This window comes from Mesoplodon bidens (assembly GCF_964165515.1).
Source record: "Mesoplodon bidens genome assembly, chromosome: 13".
NCBI classification, from domain to species: Eukaryota; Metazoa; Chordata; class Mammalia; order Artiodactyla; family Ziphiidae; genus Mesoplodon; species Mesoplodon bidens.
Genome location: NC_138169.1, coordinates 70,266,439 through 70,288,633, shown reverse-complemented (window position 1 = coordinate 70,288,633; position 22,195 = coordinate 70,266,439). Strand labels below are relative to the sequence as shown.

The window sequence follows — 22,195 nt, the reverse complement described above, 5'->3', positions numbered from 1 at the left end:
CTCTTCTTAGCTCTCAGTTCTTCCAGATAACCATGCAGAGGAGAAAGAGCAGGGACAGCCCCAGCCATCAAGGCCACCAGGAGGACCTGACTTAGAGTCACTCTGCTTATACACATGTCATGGCTGGCAACACTGAATCAAGGAGGTGACCCATAAAAGCCAAGTGTTTATCTGAAGAGAAAGAAAAAAGATTAAGAAGCATAAAAGTTAAAAGAAGGAGCAGCAACATGAGTGAGTTTCAAAAATATAATGTTGGGGAAAATAAATCAGGTACCAAGAAACACAGAGAGTATGATTCCACTTACATAAAGTTCAAAAACAGGCACAAGTAAATTTTTCATATTGGCGGTGGTGATGGAAGCTGGACCCACAAGAGGACTTGCAGGCAATGTATTGTTTCTTGATCAAAGTGCTGGTTGCATGCGCATGTTCTGTCTGCAGAAATCACCAAGCTGTACACTTGTGCTTGGACACTTTTCTCCATGTATGCTATATTTAAGTGAGGAGCTAAAAGTTAAAAACCTAAGGGGTGGTAGCTAAAAACATGGGCTGAAGTAGATAGTGTCCGGTTAGAAAAGAATCCCATCCCAAAGCAAATATTTTAAGAGAAAATTGAAGATATCTCATGGGAAGGAAATTCAAGAGTTCTACTCCAGCCCTAAGTCATGATATTTTAAAACAACAATTAATCATAGGTTTCCCTTATCTTGTATGTGTTCCTGCTTCTCTCTGTTCTGTAGCTGTGTATTTAAGAACGCCTTCCCATACTATAAACTATAGTAGATATAGAACTATATATCTACTATATAAGTTTATAGAACTATAAACTTGTAAACCCATCTCCAATGGTTTACTTTACAACATTAGAGAAAGTACATTTTGAAGGACAATCCATCCTGGTTGATAGAAGTTTCTTCTTCTTGGTTCTACTATCTATAACTCCTTAACAAGAGAGACAAAATTGTCTCCCAGGGCAATAATCATCTGAGCAGTGCTGATTCTAGAGGAAAAGTTATCAAGGCACAGGAGACATTTAAAGGCTCTGCGTGAATCACTTGAGACCAACTTTACTAGTAATTGCTCTAATTTTTATTTAATTTATTCTTGACACTCACTAACAGCTACAGCATACTGCATGCTTAACACCAAACAAAAACAAATTAAAAACTCTGCCTCTGAGTTGTGCAATTTCCTGAAAAGACAAAAAAAAAAAAAAAAAAAAAAAAAAAGATGCTACTCTTTCCTTTGCAAATTTTTTTCTAGGTGATGGTTTTAAATTTCTTAAATATCTTCATTGACCCTACATCCAAAGTAGGCTTTTGGGATGTGTGCTAATGCCTTGGCTGACATTCCATGAGTCCAGGCCCCCACTCACTACAACGGGCCCACCTGGTACAATATCCATTTAGCCTGCACATCAAAGCTTGCTCCCTCTCAGCAAGAGCTACGCCACACTCTGAACCAAGGAAGAATCTGAATTCAACAGGCTAAGATACTAAAACAATAGATTTACTGCCAGTAGAATAAAGTTGGGCATTCCTGAACCAAGAGAAGAGATGTAAACAACACCTGCTGAGGCCACTGGGGTTTCTTGTTAACGTTTAAAACAAACAAACAAACAAACAAAACCCCCAGAACTCACTCTTGCCTGGATGTTTAAACTTCAGGGGCTAGAATGAGGTCCTGCCCTCAAAAAAAGTAGGGGAAAAGCGATTTTATGAGAGTTATGAAAAATCTGAGGACCAAGAACTGTTAGGACAGTGGAATGGGAACCACCAAAGGGATTGAGTGTTGCCTTCTCTGGAAATATGAACCCACAGTGTATACTCACCTCTGTAGCTCTTTTCATCTTGCTACTATGTACTCCTTAATATAGTCTGGATGAATAAATATTCTTTTGAATGTTCATGATAAGGGCTGGGTTCATACAGGGGTGGGGAGGGAAGAGAAATATAGAACTGAATAAGAAACATTTAAATTATAAATTTTTTGAGGCCACATCTTTTTTATGTCTCTTCTGTACCCTAGCACAATAATAAGCACACAGTAAAGGCATAATTTTTGAAAATGAGTAAAAAGTCATAAAAATAAGCATAGAGTAATAGTGTATGATTCCACTTATATGAGGTACCTAGAAGAGACAAATTCATAGACAGAAAATAAAATAAAGGTTACCAAGAGCTGTGGGGAGAGGGGACTGGGGAGTTATTGTTTAATAGGTATTGTGTTTCTGTTTGGAATGACGAAAAAGTTCTGGAAGTGGACAGTGGTGATGGCTGCATAACAATGTGAATATCCTTACTACCAATGAATTGTACACTTAAAGTGGTGAATTTTATGCTAGGTACATCTTGGCAGTGTAAAAAATTGTTAATAAAAATTTAAAATGAAAACGCAAGCAGAGAATACTTGGCTAGATAGGAACAGTGACCTGTGATGTCAGGAGGCTCTGATCACCTCTTTACAGAAGCAGCTGGGGCTGGGCATCTGGCACGTGGGAGGCTCAGAAAAGGAGAAGCAGTGCTGGCACTGGGGCTGCTGATGTGTGGGTGAACAGAAGCCGCCTCTCCCATTTGAATATGGTACATTTTCTTGTGTAGAGTTCTGCTTCAGGTGGAGGACTCGTTTATATACGTGAAGACAGTAATCACATAACTCTACACAGGAGGTGGGAAGCACCTCAGAAGATCTGGACTTTGGTCTCAAATACCTCACTTGCAGTCTGGGTAGCTTACCCTTCTCAGGTCTCACTTTGTATTTCTGCAAATTAGAGCATCGAGACCACATGATACGTGGCCTCTACCAGCTGTACAACCTCATCGTTCTACGTCATCCTTTCTTTTTTCCAAACAGTTCCAATTTAAGTTCAGTGAATAAAACACAGTTTTTCATCTCTTCAGCATTGCTATTCTTTTCTGGACTCTCCAGTATCTTACTATTCTGTTCAAAGGAACAGTGTTCCAAAGTGAACATATGAGTTTCATGAAGCTATGGTGAGTGCAAAGCATGAAGAAACACCACTTGTAACTTCTAGTTATAACGTAAAATCACCGTGGCCTTTTTTTTTCTTTCTTTCTTTTCTTCGGTTTTTTTAAAAGTAATAATACTATACAGTTGAAAATCACTTTCAACCATTGATAAATTACGGTCATTAGGAATCGAGCTATGGAGAACAGTATGGAGACTCCTTAAAAAACTAAAAATAGAACTACCATACGACCCAGCAATCCCACTACTGGGCATATACCCTGAGAAAACCATAATTCAAAAAGAGTCATGTACCACAATGTTCACTGCAGCACTATTTACAATAGCCAGGACATGGAAGCAACCTAAGTGTCCATCGACAGATGAATGGATAAAGAAGATGTGGAACATATATACAATGGAATATTACTCAGCCATGAAAAGAAACGAAACTGAGGTATTTGTTGTGAGGTGGATGGACCTAGAGTCTGTCATACAGAGTGAAGTAAGTCAGAAAGAGAAAAACAAATACTGTATGCTAACACATATATATGGAATCTAAAAGAAAAAAAAAGGTTCTGATGAACCTAAGGGCAGGACAGGAAAAAAGACACAGACGTAGAGAATGGACTTGAGGACACGGGTAGGAGCAAGGGTAAGCTGGGACGAAGTGAGAGAGTAGCATTGACATATATACACTACCAAATATAAAATAGATAGCCAGTGGGAAGCAGTTGCATGGCACAGGGAGATCAGCTTGGTGCTTTGTGACCACCTAGAGGGGTGGGATAGGGAGGGTGGGAGGGAGACGCGAGAGGGAGGTGTTATGGGGATATATGTATGCATATAGCTGATTCACTTTTATACAGCAGAAACTAACATAACACTGTAAAGCAATTATACTCTAATAAAGATGTTAAAAAAATAAAGTAATAATACTATATTGTTGAAAATCACTTTCAACCACTGATAAATTATGGTCATTAGATATCGAGTTACATAGTAAAAGTAACTATTTTCCTTTTCCTAAATTGGTTGGACAATAAAAAGCAGCCTGATTACTCTTCATAGGAAAGGATGAGAATATGAACAAAGAAACTTTTTACACTACCTTGCACTATGTAGAAGCAATAAGGAACATTCAGTGGTGTTTACCTAATCTTGTAGTTCCTCTAGCCAAATTCATTCATTCCATTCAGTTATTCAAAGCTGCTGTTAAAAAGTTCTAAAGATTTTTTTTGAGATTTAAGAACTTTTTATGTACAATTCATACCATTTCAAATGAATCAAATGTGGCTGCATTATAGACTGCATATAAAGTGGTTAAGGTAGGTTCAGTTTTAAAGGAGGTTTTCAGTTAAATGTCTGGGTTTTGCCAGAATGATGACAAATAATCAGTCTGATTGAGCAATTCACTCTTCAATCTATTGATTTGGTAATAAATAAAGTAGAAATACCAAAAAGCCTAAAAGCACTTGAGTATAATGGATGAAGTTACCCTAAAGAATAAAATGGTATGAAAACTAGAAATCAGCTTTCCAAGGAGGGAAAAAGACTGAAATTAGAGCAACCAAGTGAAAATTAAGAACATATCTATCTATTCCCCGTCCTGGGGGATTCCCTTGCAGTCCAGTGGTTAGGACTCGGTGCTTTCACTGCCGTGACCCTGGGTTCAATTCCTGGTCAGGGAAGTAATAAGATTCCACAAGCCGAGTGGTGCAGCCAAAAAAAAAAAAAAACCCTTAAAATAACATACCAACAATATTCCAATTGACATGTCTTCATTAGATTAGTTATCTTTAACATTTTTTCTTTTTTAAATACATAGTAGGCTGGAAACCTAAGTCAGGCTTCCAGTATATTATTATCAGGAAACCCAGAAAGTTCCAACACCGTAACATATTTTCTTTAGATGATGATATATCATATTTCAAGGATGCATAGAGGGAATCCAATTATGCTTCAAATTCATAAAACCATAAAAACAGGTTTCACTTAAAATTAAATGAGAAGATAATATGCAAAGATACACAAAATCTTTATTAAATGACCACATAGTAATCTGATATACTACTTCCTGATACAAGAAAAGGGATTATGAACTAGTTCATAGTATATTAAAAATTTTCCAAAGTAAAACAAAATTTGCAAATAAAATATGTCTACACACATTGCCATTTCCTTTCATGACCAATTCCCCTCTATTTGGACATCCACCTTTCACATACCTATTGTCCTGTGCTGTTCCCTGCATCATGTTCCTCCTCCTGGATGGTGACACATCCCCTACAAGGTCTCTTCAAAACTATACCACCACCACAAAATTCCTTTTGCTACCAAGCTCTGATCTCAGCTGGCTCTCCTGGAAAATGGCAATAAGGTAAATACACAGTAAGGTAGTTTCAAGGGATGACAGGCCTTTTATGACCTGATTATGTACGTTATGTAGATGGCTACTTCCCCACACCAAAAGCGAGTCATTCCTAATTCTCATTGTCTTCTATATAGTCAATAGAGCTAGTTATGTAGAAGAGAGAGAAACACAGAGAAAGAGAGACAGAGAGAGAGAGAGAGAGAGAGAGAGGGAGAGAGAGAAATACATACAGATTTATTTTTAGGTTAAGAACAAACATCCTAAGATATCTAAAAATTCCATTATGTGTCAGGGAAATATAACTGAAAGAGGGTGATGGTTCAAGGCATTAAAAAGTGTCTGTACTGACTGGGTTTTATATATACCAGAACTGATGGTGATACCCAAGCAAAATGCAGGGGTACCAAATACCTATTCAAATAAGTTGTAAACAAAAATCAAGCACAGATGAGATCTGAACAAATTCTTCTCTACTTAAGACAATGACCCCCAACTTAGAGACCACTAGCCTCTACCAGTTTTCAAGTGATGACAAGTAGTCCTCAAATTCATATACACACCCAGCCAACAGACTAAATAAAACACATGCTTCTCAACCATAGGGATGACTATTCCTCATATGTAAATAGTTCATGATGCGATTAATAAAATCCAAATACATTCAAAGAAAGTATTGAATTCATAATTAGCTTGTCATTAAGTATTTTCTCAGCTAATAAATATTCAACTACTCGTATGAGTGAGTCCTTGAAATTTTGGGCTTTATAAAAAGTATCTTCATGTTCACAAAAGGGTTGAGAATGGCTAACCTAAGGTTCTATACTAAACTCTCCAGACAAAGTTAGATGTACCCGGGTTCCAGTGCCTCCGTATGTACAACATACATAAGCTGATCTCCCTACTTCCTTCCACAGTGATGAATAACCAAAATACAAGCATGGCACTAAGTTTCAGTGATATGCAAAAGAATGGATTTTCCTCTGGAGTAATAAATTTGAAGTAACAAAAGGATGATAAACAAATATAAACATGTGACTAAAATCCATACAAAAATATATTAATTTATCAGATCCCCTCCATAGATAATCTGCACAGAGTACACTGAAATGTTCCCTTAGCATGAATTGACTATGATCTTATGAGCTAAATGAGCCCACAGGGCTGCTTCACACCTGCTTTCCCAATATCACCCTGTAAAGAGCTCCAAGCTCATTAGCCAAGTGGACCTTCTTTAAAAACAGCAAGAATAACATATGAAGAGCAAAGAATAGATATGAAATCATCAGCAAATCTAAGGCAGGTTGATTGCCTAGTCCTCCTTGAATTTGGGGATCTTCTTAAACTCACTTTGCTTGAAGAAAAGCTGGGCCAGGATGTGGTCTGCTATGGCCTGGAGATAATCGTCCATGTCAAGGGTTTGCAACTGACAGTGGAAACAAAAAGAAGATGTATCAGTACCAAATTACTCAGGTTCCTACAAAGATCTTACAGCCATCAAGGCATTTTCAAGACTGTAGGTACATAGCTGTGTAACATTAGGAGCTATGAAATCCTGCGAATGGTCCCCTTGTACACTTGTCTTCTCTTGCCATGGGGAGCTCACCATTTCGACTCTGGGAATAAGGAAAGTCTGACTGATAGCTAGAGATGCTGAGGCATCTGAAGCTTTCTTTATTTTTTTTTTATTATTTTTTTTTGCGGTACGCAGGCCTCTCACTGTTGTGGCCTCTCCCGTTGCAGAGCACAGGCTCCGGATGCGCAGGCTCAGCGGCCATGGCTCACGGGCCCAGCCACTCCGCGGCATGTGGGATCTTCCCAGACCGGGGCACGAACCTGTGTCCCCTGCATCGGCAGGCGGACCCTCAACCACTGCCCCACCAGGGAAGCCCTGAAGCTTTCTTTAGAAGGGACCTCCATCCCACTGGGAGGTAGTTCTCTTTAAAGAGGGAGCAAGACCTTTTGTCTACTTGTAAGCAGGGACTAGTGGCAAAAGGGCCTCTCAGAGCTCCATGCCCACAGGTACATGATGGAGGCTGACCTGGCTGCCAGATAAGTGGTCCTCCTCCTGCACAGCCAGAGACAGTCGTTCATCTCTGCCTAACTGGCCTGGCTGTCCAGTTGGTTGGCTCTGACTCTGTCTGTTTGTCCTTGTGCCCTCTCTCTATCATGGTCTTATTGTCCTTTCTGCACCCCTCCCCCTTGACACTACCTCTCTTTTTCTCAGCCAGCCTCTCAATTTCTGCATGTATGTGGGTCTCTCTGTGTCTCTCACTGTGTTTCTGTCTCTCTCTGTGTCTGTGTCTCTGAGCTTATCTGTCTCTGAATCTCTCTCCTAACTCTTTGTGTGTGTGTCTCTAGGTATGTCTGCCTTTCCCTGCCCCTCTGTGTATAGGTCTGTCTGGGTCTGGGTATGTGTGTATCTGTGTGTCTCTCCTTCTGTGTCTCTGTCTCTTTATGGGTCTCTGTCCCTCTCTGTGTCTATGTCTGTATGTCTCCTTCTATTTGTGTACCTGTGTTGTTTCTCTCTTTTTCTCTGTGTTTGTGTCATTCTCTTTGTAGATCTCTGTCTCTCTCTCTCTATGTCTCTCTGTGTGTCTCTGGGCACGTATGCCTCTCTCTGTGTCCCTATGGCTCATTCTGTGTTTCTCTCTAGGCATGTGTTTCTGTCTCTCAGCCTCTCTCTTATTCTTCCTCCTTCCTCTTTCCCTTCATACCCCTATGCAAAATAAATCCCCGTTAGAAACACCCCTAATACCCCTTCTACTGGGTTAGTCGGGGTTATACTCCCTCAAGATGCATATCAGACATTCCTGGCGGTGGGGGTAGATGTAAAAAAATTCCTCCTACCCCAAATTCTGATTCATTTTTTCCTTCCCTGTTGTGGATCACTCCCTTAAATTGCTTCTTTTCATTAAAAAAAAAAACAAACCTCTACTTCTATTCTCTTTTCAAAAGATTTATATTCTTTAATTCTTGACTTGTATTTAATAATTTTCAATTGTTATTTTTATCCTTCTTTCATATTTTTAAGTTTTAATTTGTTGGTATTAGCCTTTCACATCACATTAATCTTTAATTAATTTTTAAAATTCCCTTTTCTTGATCTTAATTTTTTTAACTCTAACTTGCTGTTTTAATGAGATTTCCCTTCTTTTCCTATTTACATTTGATTAGATTTCATTTTGCTTCATGATTTGTTCTTATAACAGCTGTAGAGAATGATGACCAAGGGGATGGCAGCAGCGGTGAGCCCACATCAACAGCAGGGGACACTGGAATCCTCTTCCCCCCGAGAGTCTACAGCTAGCTTTCCATTGCATCTCCTCCTCACAGAGCTCTTCACAAACCTCATCCCAGGCACCCCCAGGAAGGTTTAGAGACCCAGAGAAGCAGATGCTGGAATTTTCCAGTGTCCCTCAAAGAAGGAAAGTGTCATCATGGGAAATAAGCACCACTGAGCAGGATGGCGTAGGTTCTGTAGATGATAGTGCTGAATTCATGCTGTGCTCTCCCCTGGAGATCTTGTTGGGTCTCCATGTAGGAAGAACCATGGCCAAGAGAAATGCCTGTCTGTTCCTGGATTTGCCCCAGGAATACCCAGACTCTTATAATTCTCACCCAGTCTCAGCAGGGAACCTAGTCCTAAGGACTGTTCAAAAATCTAAATTCCACTATTTATTCTTGTTTTTCAAACACATTATTCATCTAATTAAGGAACACTGGGGTGAATTTTTAAAAGCAAACAACTATGTAATACAATAAACAATTCCTCTTAATGTATGTTTTATACTACAGATCATGATATATCAGATTTGCTTAAAACAAAGAATGATGGGAAGGAATGCTACTCCTTCTTGGTAGCACTGATCAATCATACTCAATGTTACTTCACGTCTCCTAAAGTTTCTTTTCATATGCAAGAGACTCTTCTTTTCCTCTCTCTGCCAAGTAAATTCCAGAAGAATAAACTAGCCATGCTCACTTCAGCTTCTCCCTCTCTGTCTGGGAACGGGCAAAGCTTCAACAATCATACTCTGCTTCTCTATGCTGTAAGGTAGTACAAGGGCCCACCTCAACGTCAGAAGGCCAGCCCATTTCTGGAGATAGATATTAGGAAATCCACTTGCCCACAGATATTAATCATAGTCTCTAATACCTGCTTGATTAGTAATAGAAATGATTTCCTGGATCTCTATATACTGCTCTTTGGTCTTTTTTCTCAGCTGGTTGAGAATTGGGGGAATTAAGAGGGAATGTGATGTATTGGATCCCTTTATAACTGAATGAAAAGATTATTTGATTTTTCTCTTCACACATTGGTTCAGCCAGTTCATTCATTCAATCATTTATTCAGCACACATACACTGAGGGCCCCCTATGATGCAGATACATTGCTTAGCAGAGTATTCTGCACATCACTGGCACTCAGCAATTTCTCTTAAACTGGCTTATTCTCACCTGGTCTCCAGTGCTGAAGGCAAGAACCAGAAGCAATTCCTTATCGCATGTACTCTTAATGTAATGCTGGGTTCCAGTGGGGAAAAATATCACATCTCCAATGTGAACGTTAAACTCTATCGTACACTGAGCATTGATAATGCCCACCTGAGGAGGGGAAAAAACTATGCTGAAGTTAAGCAAATAAAATCAAATATTCATTAAGGATAAGTATTCATAGTGAAGAACAGATGGATAAAAGCATATGGTTATAAAGGGACTTCTCAGAGAGGGTAAACAGCAGAAAAGAGGCAATCCTTCACATTAACTCTCCCGTTTCTGAGACAAAGTCCCACAAAAATTAAAAGATGCTCTATTTAAAGTAAATGTCCCATTGCAGCTCTATTCACAATAGCCCGGAGCTGGAAACAACCTAAGTGTCCATCATCGGATGAATGGATAAAGAAGATGTGGCACATATATACAATGGAATATTACTCAGCCATAAAAAGAAACGAAACTGAGCTATTTGTAATGAGGTGGATAGACCTAGAGTCTGTCATACAGAGTGAAGTTAGTCAGAAAGAGAAAGACAAATACCGTATGCTAACACATATATACGGAATTTAAAAAAAAATGTCATGAAGAACCTAGGGGCAAAACGGGAATAAAGACACAGACCTACTTGAGAATGGACTTGAGGATATGGGGAGGGGGAAGGGTAAGCTGTGACAAAGCGAAAGAGAGGCATGGACATATATACACTACCAAACGTAAGGTAGATAGATAGTGGGAAGCAGCCGCAGAGCACAGGGAGATCAGCTCGGTGCTTTGTGACCGCCTGGAGGGGTGGGATGGGGAGGGTGGGAGGGAGGGAGATGCATGAGGGAAGGGATGTGGGAACAGATGTATATGTATGACTGATTCACTTTGTTATAAAGCAGAAACTAATTAAAAAAAGAATAATAATAAAAAAATAAATAAATAAAATAAAATAAAGTAAATGTCCCTCAAAATGCATTAGTGAATTCAATAGTGTAGAACATCATGCAAAAAGAGCATTAATCACCATGTTCTAATTGAGGGCTATCAATTACATTCCCTAATTAGGCAGAGGATTTAAATTGCAGTGTTTTACCACCTCTATGCCCTCCTTTCTACTTGCTTGGGAAAATTCAGCCTTCTGGGAGAGCAGCATCCTAATGGTCTTTTAAAAAAGAGTTAGAGACTAAATGTGCATACAAACGCACACAGATGAGCACAAAGCACACCAAAAATAAAATCTGATCCTTGAAATTAAATTTGTGGAAGATTACAATGCCCTTTTCCAATTTATTAAAGCTTTCACTTCTAAAAACATAAAACTTTTGCTATGGGTGACAAAAAAGGTGGATTTCAGTCTGGTCTGATTCTTTCTGTCAAGACTGATTCAGGTACAAGCTAGAGAAGCCCATTTTACCTGTAGATCTCCCCAGGAGCCCTGTAGTAACATGCTACTTCGTGTGGTTTTTCTGCAGAATCAAAGGGGGTGATATTAATAACTTCACCAAGATGACAAGTATGCGTCAGAAGGATCCTGGATAAATGGGGATATATGGCCACCCTGCTGGTGCTCCACACCTCACCCCCACCAACTCATCTTACACTGAGGGGCAAACAGCCAATTTCACGGTCCCCAAAGTGGAGCACATTAAATGCTTGCATTACCTGAGAATGCAAAACTCTGAACATGTAGGCAGGTATTCCAGCCCCTCACCATTAGCGATAAACCTCTTTATCAGTTCTGAAATGTTCTTAGCCCCTTCTCATGCTAAGAGCAAACTTGGAAGTTACCTAGCAGGACCTGCATGGTATCCTCTGTGGAAATGGCCCAGAAAGCCATTGGCACAGAGTCCTATGATGTTACCAACAACTGAACCAAAACAAAGAAGTACCTCCTGTTTGCTTCTTTCTGCACTGAAAAGGAAAGTTCAAAAAAAACCTGTTCACAGAGAAATTACCTTTGCACATCCACTTATTACATATCCCATTTCATTTGCATTAAAATGAAAATGTGGCTATCTTAATCCATTGTTATAAATCCTAAGTGTACTCAAAGTGAGGGCATTTTTGTGCTTGAGAAAGAAAAAGAAAAATGAAATCCAGTTATTTAGCCAACATTCAACACAGCAACTTAACAATTCATATAATCATAATAATAACTAATATTTATAAAGCCCTCACTGAGAACATGCAATTTTTTATGTCCTTTACATTTATTATGTCACTTGTCCCTTATAATAATCTTATAAGGTTGCCACCAACCTCATGAGATGAAATTAAAATCTAGGTTGGTTGAGTATACTAGGGTCACCCAGTGGCAGAACTGGGATTTGAATCAGGGAATTTGATGCCACAGCTGTGCTCTTAGTCATTAAGTGATACAGCCAGTTGAGCATTTAAAACAAATGAAAATGAAAAGAGAAATGAATAGAGAAATCTCACGAGCATCCAGTCTCTTTGTTAATGTAACCACCCACGCCAAGAAGTTAAGCTCCCAAATTCACGAGGCCTCAATCAATAGTTTGCATCGATCAAATCAACCAGTGTTTGACTAGCTCTTTCCTTTTCCTTTGTCCAGAAAAATGATGAATCCAATCTAAATCTCATATTTCATCCATTTTAATAATAATTAAATAATAATAATTAAATAAATAATGTTTTAATAATTTCAAAACAGTTTTCTCAATTACCTGATTCAGGAATTCACTAAAAAAAATTTCATTGTTGCTTAGTTCACTTCTATTTTTCCAATATTGTGCCAATTGTATTATTCCCCCTGGAAATTGATATTCTTTTGAACTTAAATCAGATGAAGTTTAAAAAACAAAATAAGATAAAACTACTTCAAAATGGTACTACAAGAGGAGAGTCAAATGCAGTTCCAGTAAGGTACAGAGCCCTTCTATAGTCACAGAAAGTTTATGTGGTAGGAATTGCCAATACCACATCCTATGTTCCCCCAAGGTATTGATCTGATACTGTCAGATACTATCCTAACTTCCCAAACTCTCCTGAAATTTCTAACATAGAGTGACCTCTTTAAGACAGACATTCAAGTCAGGGGACCTGGCTGGAAAACGTGAGAGTCATCCTAAATAACAATCCCTACCTCTCCCCTCAATCGGTCAACGAGGCCCTGTCAGTCCTGCATCTCTAAATTCTCTGTTTCTCAACAATTCTTCCCCTCTCACATAGTGCAGGCCACCATCATCCCCTACTTGAGGGACTGCGGGAGCCCCCTAACTCATCACCCTGCCTCTCACCTGGCCACTTCCAATTATTCTCCACAATCCAGCTGGATCGGTCATCGTTTCAAAAAACAAAACTAACACCAACTCAAAAAGATATATGCACCCCATGTTCATCGCAGCATCATTTACAATAGCCAAGATACGGAAACAACCTAAGTGCCCAAGCTCACAGATACAAAGAACAGAGTGGTAGCTGCCAGCGGCAGGGGTGGGGGTGGGTGAAATGGCTGAAGGAAGTCAAGAGACACAAACTTCCAGTTACAAAATAAACACATCATGGGGATGTAATGTGGAGCAAGGTGGCTATAGTTAGTAACACTGTATTGCATACTTTAAAGTTGCTAAGATCTTGTAAGTTCTCGTGACAAGGAAAAAATCTGTAACTAACTATGTATAGTGATGGATGTTAACTAGACTTACTATGGTGATCATTTCACAGTATATACAAATATTGAATCATTGTGTTGTATACCTGAAACTAGCATAGTGTTCTATGTCAATTATACCTCAATAAAATAAATAAATTAAAAACCTCATTGTGTCACTCTCCTATTTAAAGCCCCTTAATTGCTACATGATTGGCCTCTCCTCTCTCATAAGCCTCTTCTCCTACAGCATCCCCCAGCCCCAGCACACCCCCCTCACACTCTGAGTTTTTTTTCCACATTCTCTTTTGTTTCCAGGCCTTTTCTCACATTTCCTACTCTGTTGAGAAATGTGTCTTTTCAAACTTCTCTTCACTGTGACCCACTGTAAAAAACACATTACATCTCAATCCAATACGCCTATATAATCATATATATAAATACTTAACTAAAAAGGCTCCACAAAACAACATACTATACCTTTCAGGTCATACAATTATCTCCACACAAGGCTATCTGGAGACTGTGAGTAATCAGCATTGACAACCAGTTCTGCCAAGTTGGGAGGAAGACTGACCCCCTCATCCTCTTTTTGCTTATGGAATGTTCTAATGAAACTAATTCCACCTTCAGGCTGAAACACATAAGACACCATATAAGGTATTTGTGAAACATTCTACAAATTTTCGCAATAGAAGGGGTGGTAGCTGAGGATAGGGCAGCACTGGCACCAGTGTGGTTTTCAGTGGCCCCATCAAAAGAGCTGAACTCGATTAGCCTAAGACTTGTGATCTTCATGAAAATCTTCCAAGTATTCAACGTATGGGCATTGGTATTTTATGGTCAATATAAACTCCTGCAAAAATATACACTGGTTCCCATGCTTACCAACACTCTCACTAATGAGTCATTTCTTCTACTTCTCCTTATAACATTAGAGCAGGATCTACTGCAAGATAACTCTCAAAATCTTACTATTTAGATTCCTAAATTTACCACAAAACCCCTTCCAGGTGCCACTTACGGGCCATCACCAATTCCGATCACCCATTTGCACTGTCAGCATCCACATCTGACCCTCTATACCCAGCATTATCAGCAATCCCTCTAGTGGTATATAACTACTGAAAGAGATCAGAGAGAGAAAAGCAGCCATTCCTCAGGAAAACTGTGGGAACCTCTGCATTAGATTAGGAAAACACAATTACATTATCTGTAGCAAAGCTATCCCTGGATGAGCATATGGCTTTTCAGAAATGAAAATTATAGTAATTTGTATTAACTATATCATAACCTTTCTACCAATTCACTATACAGTAGCTTCCTATAGCAGTCCTTCGTAAGGGAAAATAAAGAGCAATTCAACTTCAATGCTCTTGAGCCCAGTACCCAAATGTCACTTTGTTGACTGCTACCTTAGAAACCCGAATATTCATGCCCTCTTTGTACCCTCATGGGATTTGTTCTCAGCAGTGGTACAGACCTCAAGTGACCTGGAAGCAATGTCCTCAGGTATAGAAAAAATTACATCATCAGCTTCCAGGGTTTGAAGTTCATGATGTGTAGAAAAGAAGAGCAAGAAAAGCAGTCTTCACTCCCCACATTCTCTGTCCAGTGTACTGTGCTTTTAGGGAAGAAGATCACTTGGCCAGCTGTAACACTGTACGTGGTAACGACGGCACCATCATCAACCGCCCCAATCCATGCTGTCCCCTGAAACATAAACGGAAGAGCTCATCCAACACTACTTTAGGGCAATGTTCCTCAACCTTTTTTCATTACCTCCCTTCTAAGGTACCACGTTAGACTTCTTTTTCTAATCACCACCCTATGAAATGCTAACACTACAGAGGTGCTGTAGGTGTGTATACTGCATACACATACTGCTCATGTGCTACATGTACATCTATGCTTTACACATAAAAAGAGTAATATTTTTACCCTGCTAACAACCAGCTTTTGCCCCTTTTTGGGCAATACCACCTCCACTGAGCGTTTAGAGCTCTAAGTTCATGCTAGTTTGATAGTCTGAAAAAACTGCAGGCACACACATGCATGTGTGTGTTTGCATGTGTTTGTGTGTGTATGCATACAGAGGCGTATGTATTTACCAGATAAGAAAAAGTCTGCATACAATTTTGATAATAATAATAGGAATAGGAATAACATAGTGCTTTTCTGTGTGTCCAGGTATTCTTCTAAGAAGGGTTTAATCTCATATAGATAAAGCTCTAATCTCTCTTCTTGCTGTAAATTCTAAAATCAAGTGAATTGTCCAAGAATAAAAAAGGAGTTTTATTAACAACAACAGAAATATGTCACACACAAAAAACTGGCTGACCTATTAATAAGATCATCAGGGTAAGACCAAACTCTGAAAGTTCTATGAGAGCTTAGTCACTACAGCTTCCCCAGTGTCTGGAATACAGAAGCCATAAATACATTTCAGAATTAATGACTTATTTGAAATTCAAGTAAGTACACTAATTTCACTTCCAAAGAATTCTGAAAGGTCTAAACCACAAAAGGGCATCCAACTGGCTGATCTCAGAGACTCCAGGCTGAACTCAGCAAACTAGTTTATTATTACAGTCACTGCTTTATTCCTTAGAGGGAAGCTGTAGTTTCTTTGATCATTAGATCACAGCTACCAGTTTTAGCTTTGGCTCAAAGGATGGAACAGTGGGGATTTCCCTGGTGGCTCAGTGGTTAAAAATCTGCCTGCCAATGCAGGGGACACGGGTTCGATCCCTGGTCCAGGAAGATCCCACAGGCCACAGAGCAACTAAGCCCGTGCACCACTACTGAGCCTGCGCTCTAGAGCCCAAGAGCCACAACTACTGAAGCCCGTGCGCCTAGAGCCCGTGCTCCGCAACAAGAGAAGCCACCGTTATGAGAAGCCCATGCACCGCAACGAAGAGTAGCCCCTGCTCGCCGCAACTAAAGAAAGCCCGCGCACAGCAACGAAGATCCAACACAGCCAAAAATAAATAAATTAAATAAATAAATAAATAAATAAAGTTATATATTTTAAAAAAAGATGGAACAGTGATCTTAGCTTAACAATGTCTGAAAAATGATTTCATACTGAAGAGGAAGTTCAAAGTGGTACCAAGAATAATTAAAACAAACAGGTTAATGCTTCAAGGCACTGATAACTAATCTAACTGAGTACACAGCCAAATCCTGGATGTTGTCTACCACTTATTTAAGTAGGTTTTGCAACAACCTAAATACTAGCCTGAGGACACACAGCACAAATGCTTAAGGGCAGAACGTGGGCAAACTGGTGATACCTGTACAAGATAGCCGTGTTCGGAGGCCACTGCTTTTTATTCTCAGGGTCCCCAGACTCATCTGTGATCTCTGACTCTTCAGGCTGCTGCCAAAGGCGTCTTCTTCAATGCTGAGATAGTTTGTGGCATTGTTCCTGTACCAGGCCCACTGGATTGCAACACCGGGGAACTCAAACACCTGAGAAGCCATAAGCAAATCATCAGCATGGAGGCCATCTCCTGGAACGTGAGGCCACCATGGCCTACGGAGTAAGCGGGAAGCACAACGGAAAAGGCAAGGTGGTGTGGTGAGTACTGGAGCCCCTAAAAGGAAGAGAAAGAATAGGTCTGCGAGACTCCAGGAGACAACGTGGTACATGCAGTGCTGTCAGTCTCTGTTTGACATAAAAAAGAACACCTAGGGCTTCCCTGGTGGCGCAGTGGTTGAGAGAGTCTGCCTGCCGATGCAGGGGACACGGGTTTGTGCCCCGGTCCGGGAAGATCCCACATGCTGCAGAGCGGCTGGGCCCGTGAGCCATGGCCGCTGAGCCTGCGCGTCCGGAGCCTGTGCTCCGCGGCAGGAGAGGCCACAATGGTAAGAGGCCCGCGTACCGGAAAAAAAAAAAAAAAAAAAAAAGAACAGCTATCTTGGCAAGAGAACAGGGCTGTCCTGCACTTCTCCCCTCCAGCCAAACACAGAACTATCTACTAAAGAAAAATTCTGCCTGGAGCCAATATCCACCCAACTTTCCCCCTTCTCTATCCCTCACTTCCCTTCCTCCAAACAGCCCGCAGCTGCTTCCTTCCAATGAAGAGAGAACAAAGCTTAGAAAACAAGCAATGGAAACTTTGTTTTGGAATCACCATTTATAATAGATGATTCTTTTTCCTAATACGTGTGATCCATACCTTGGATTTAGGTAAATGATTAAGAAACTTGAATTTGGGATCAACAGCCTTTTGCACCATGGGAATTGCTGTTTGCAGAGGCGGGGCTCCAGGTTCTGAATGGGGCTGAGAGTTGTTAACATAAACCAGGGAGAGAATCAGGACTGCAGATGCTGTGGTAACGGTGCAGGCCAAGAGACCCACCAGGAAAACGCTCGTCAGTGACCACTGCCTCTTCCTTTCCTAGGAGAAATTATGAAGCCATTCTCTACTCTTTTTTTTTTTTTTTTTTTTTTGCGGTACGCGGGCCTCTCACTGTTGTGGCCTCTCCCATTGCGGAGCACAGGCTCCGGACGCACAGGCTCAGTGGCCATGGCTCACGGGCCCAGCTGCTCCGCGGCATGTGGGATCTTCCTGGACCGGGGCACGAACCCACATCCCCTGCATCGGCAGGCAGATTCTCAACCACTGCGCCACCAGGGAAGCCCCCTATTCTCTACTCTTGATGCATGAGAAATATTGCCTCCTTTCTCAATTTGGCTTGTTTTCTCTTTATTTAAAAAAATGCATTTGTGGGATAAACATACTGAGTAAAATACTGGATGTGTAAATAAATACACACATACGTACACTCACAGTATGGTCAGGCCCCGTAAGACGGCTGCTCTCTTGCTCTCCGTACACCCCCTGCCCCCCTCCCCAGCCCTGCCTCACGCTTACTTAATGCACATGACTGCCTCCCCTCCTAAGTGGAAAGTTTAATCAGTAACCACCTGCGTGATCGCCGCCCCCCCAGCCGCCCCCGCTAACCGTTGTTCTAGCCCTGGGACCAGACCAGCTCCAGTATGTTCAGTCATCAACAGGAAATCACCGCACTTGCGTTGGTTGCTAACCCAAAGAGCTGTGCGGAGATGTGTTCCGCAGTCCCCCTGGCAACCAAGGAGCCCTTTTGATGTCATGCCCCCTAACTGATAGCCTCTTCCTCCCCTATGCAGGGAAGACTGCTGTCGTGTCCTGCCTGTCGGCCTGCCCGTACATGGTGGGTGTCACTCCGGGACCTCAGCCTCTGACTTGTAAGTTTCCGTGTCCGGTGAATCACTGATGTCTCTGCCGCTGACTCAGGCTCTCTCTTCAGTCTAGCAGCTGGGCAAGTGCAAGGACTGCAGGCTGCGGGGCACAGCCCCACACTCACACACACCCCGTATACACAGATGACATCCAAATAAACAAGGATAAAAATAAAAATATAGGGCTTCCCTGGTGGCACAGTGGTTGAGAATCTGCCTGCTAATGCAGGGGACACAGGTTCGAGCCCTGGTCTGGGAGGATCCCACATGCCACAGAGCAACTAGGCCCGTGAGCCACAACTACTGAGCCTGCGCATCTGGAGCCTGTGCTCCGCAACAAGAGAGGTCGCAATAGTGAGAGGCCCACGCACTGCAATGAAGAGTGGCCCCCGCTTGCCGCAACTAGAGAAAGCCCTCACATAGAAACTAAGACCCAACACAGTAAAAATAAATAAATTAATTAATAAACTGCAAAAAAAAAAAAAACCATACACACAAACCAACTACCAAATAAATAAAAGCTTCACAGTCACTTGTCCCTAAGTAAACACCCCAACTTTGCTATATCCAACTTTGCTATATCCCTCAATTAATATTTAAATAAATATATATACATATATATATACATACATATATATATATATATATATATATATATATATATATATATATATATGGGGCTGGGGCACAGAATGATACTAGAAAATTAAGTACCCAGTTAAGTTTGTATATGAAATGCATTCCAAGTCAGTCAGTTAGCCCCTATTTACCAGTTTCTTCACCTGAAAATCAAAGAGGTTATAAGTAATATTTTCTAAGAACTTTTTGGTTCCAGAATGTACAAATGCATTTACATGTACAGCTACAGCATGGGAATAAGCAACATATCAGTAATCAATGGGCTTGACAGGTCTCTGTCTCTCTCTCCCCCTCCCTCCTTCATTAAATAGCTTCATTAAATTCCCTTTCTCCTGTGTATTACCTATATGAGCTTCCAAGTCACCACCCATCTCCAAGTCACAATATTTCCATGTATTTCTATGTTACTATTTCCTGGTTTCATATCACAAATGTATGCTATAAACAGCAGTATTATTTCTGAGTTACAATCCACATTACTGAAAGTTGTCAAGAAAATACACACCCTAACCTTTGGACCAATTTGCCCTCACTCCTCTGACCACTAAAATGACGTTTATAAGCAATGACGTCCAGGACTCCTTTTCCACTGCCCTCTGAGTTCCCAGTCTTTCTCTCTGAGCAAGCAAATCTTTGATCACTAATAATTCTAACAGACATTCTTACTTTAACATTCTTAAATATTCAAAAGAACACAAATAACTAATGTTGGTGAGGATGTGGAGAAAAGGGAATGTTGGTGGGAATGTAAACTGGTGCAGCCACTGTGGAAGTATGGAGGTTTCTCAAAAAAACTAGAAATATAACTACCATATGACCTGGCAATTCTACTCCTAGGTACATAATAATAAAAAAAAACCCCACACTTATTCAAAGAGGTACATGCACCCCAGTGTTCACAGCAGCATTATTTACAATTTCCAAGATATGGAAGTGTCCATCAACAGATGAATGGATAAAGAAGAGGTGGTATATATACAATGGAATACTACTCAACCATAAAAAGGAATAAAATTTTGCCATTTGTAGCAACGTGGTTGGACTTGGAGGGCATTATTGCTAAATGAAATAAGTCTGACAAAGACAAATACTGTATGATATCACTTATATGTAGAATCTAAAAAATACAACAAACTAGTCAACATAACAAAAAAGAAGCAGACTCACAGATATAGAGAACAAACTAGTGGTTACCAGTGGGGGGGGGCAAGGTAGGGTGGGGCAGTGGGAGGTACAAACTATTGGGTGTAAGATAGACTACAAGGATGTACTGTACAATACAGGGAATATAGCCAATATTTTGTAATAACTAAATGGAGAGTAATCTTTAAAACCTGTATAAAAATTTTTTAAATTATCAATTCTTAAATGGTATTTTTTTTTTTTTTTTTTGGTACGCAGGCCTCTCACTGTTGTGGCCTCTCCCATTGCAGAGCACAGGCTCCGGACGCGCAGGCTCAGCGGCCATGGCTCACGGGCCCAGCCACTCCGCGGCATGTGGGATCTTCCCGGACCAGGGCACGAACCCATGTCCCCTGCATCGGCAGGCAGACTCCCAACGACTGCGCCACCAGGGAAGCCCTTAAATGGTATATTTTGTATAGTATAATCATTTGCCAACATATTCAAGTTAACATTGTATAAGGGTAATATATTGAACAATAAACAACTCATTAATGCCATGAACAACAATTCATAGAAAGCCGGGCCATTAAATAGCTAAAGAAGTTAAGAGTTTATGAGAGATGGCAAGTCAGGAGATATTCAGAGCAGGAGATGCTACCTTTCTGAAGAAGGTCACTTGAAGAGAGCTGGTCTAAAGAGGGACTGTTTCCTGAGCTCTGCATAAAGGTTATGGGGGGAACTAATCTCAAGACTTAAGTCCCCATTTACATTCTTACCATTCTGGATATGGTATTCATCTTCCCCACAGACAACAACATTCTGCTTTGCATCTTCATGCATTTCAAATGCTAAGTTGCCCATTGGCGTAGATGGGCAAGCAATTCACTGAAAAAGAAAAACAGGGGAGGGACGTAGCTTTAGCAAATGGAGAGATCCCTGAGAGGAGAAGAATGATGATTCTTAAGGAAGGAAGTGCTTATAGAGAGCTGAAAGTTAAGGAAATGAAACAAGGAAGTTGTTTCTTAAACAATAATCTCAGTTGAAAAAAAAAACAAAAACCGTAGAAAGCATTGCCAAATTAGAGACCAACAAAACACTTCTTGTGGTCCCCAACTGTTTGCTCACTGATGGCACATACACAGATAATAACAACAATAGCTAACTAACACTTATTTCCTCCCTTCAACAAAGTACCAGGCACAGTACTAACTGCTTTCCATACATCATGGGATTTAATTCTTACAGCAATCTTGTCAGGTACTATGATGATTATTCCCATTTTGTAAATTAGGAACCTGAGGCACGGAGAGGTGCGATACCTGCCCGAAATCACACAACTAGTTTTAGTGCAGAAGCAAAGCACCCTTTATCAAAAGATTCTTCCATGGCATTGGTTCTCTGCAGAGTTTGATGGTGGGTGCTCAGTCTAGCACAACATTTTATCACCCAAATCAGTCCTGCCTCTAGATAATGTGACTGAGTTTTCTATGTGGTTTACTTATTAGATAATTTTGTTACCTGAACGTTAAATCTTCATTTAAAATTCATTTTGCATCAGCTTTCCTGGTGATGAGCTGTGGCCTGAGTAAGCTAAAAACTACTACTGTAATCCACAAAACAGTCACCCACCCTCCCTTCCTTTCTATCTTCCTACCTTTATTCCTTCCACAAACATGGTTGAATGCCTACTCTATTCCAGGCTGTGTACCACTCTGCACATTACGAAGCCTTTTATTACCTTATAATCTAGTAGGAGAAATGGAAA

General features: G+C 40.6%; 1 pseudogene across 1 annotated transcript; it reads right to left on the bottom strand.

Moving 5' to 3' along the window:
* Nucleotides 1–6,632: 6,632 nt before the first annotated feature.
* Nucleotides 6,633–21,291, bottom strand: LOC308627344 (oxalate decarboxylase OxdD-like; annotated as a pseudogene). The gene is made up of 9 exons: nt 21,207–21,291; nt 17,621–17,842; nt 16,733–16,910; nt 14,920–15,149; nt 13,908–14,070; nt 12,511–12,611; nt 11,779–11,892; nt 9,800–9,946; nt 6,633–6,764 (listed from the first exon to the last, which is right to left on the bottom strand). The product of its transcript is annotated as an oxalate decarboxylase OxdD-like (transcript).
* Between the last annotated feature and the right edge of the window lie 904 nt (nt 21,292–22,195).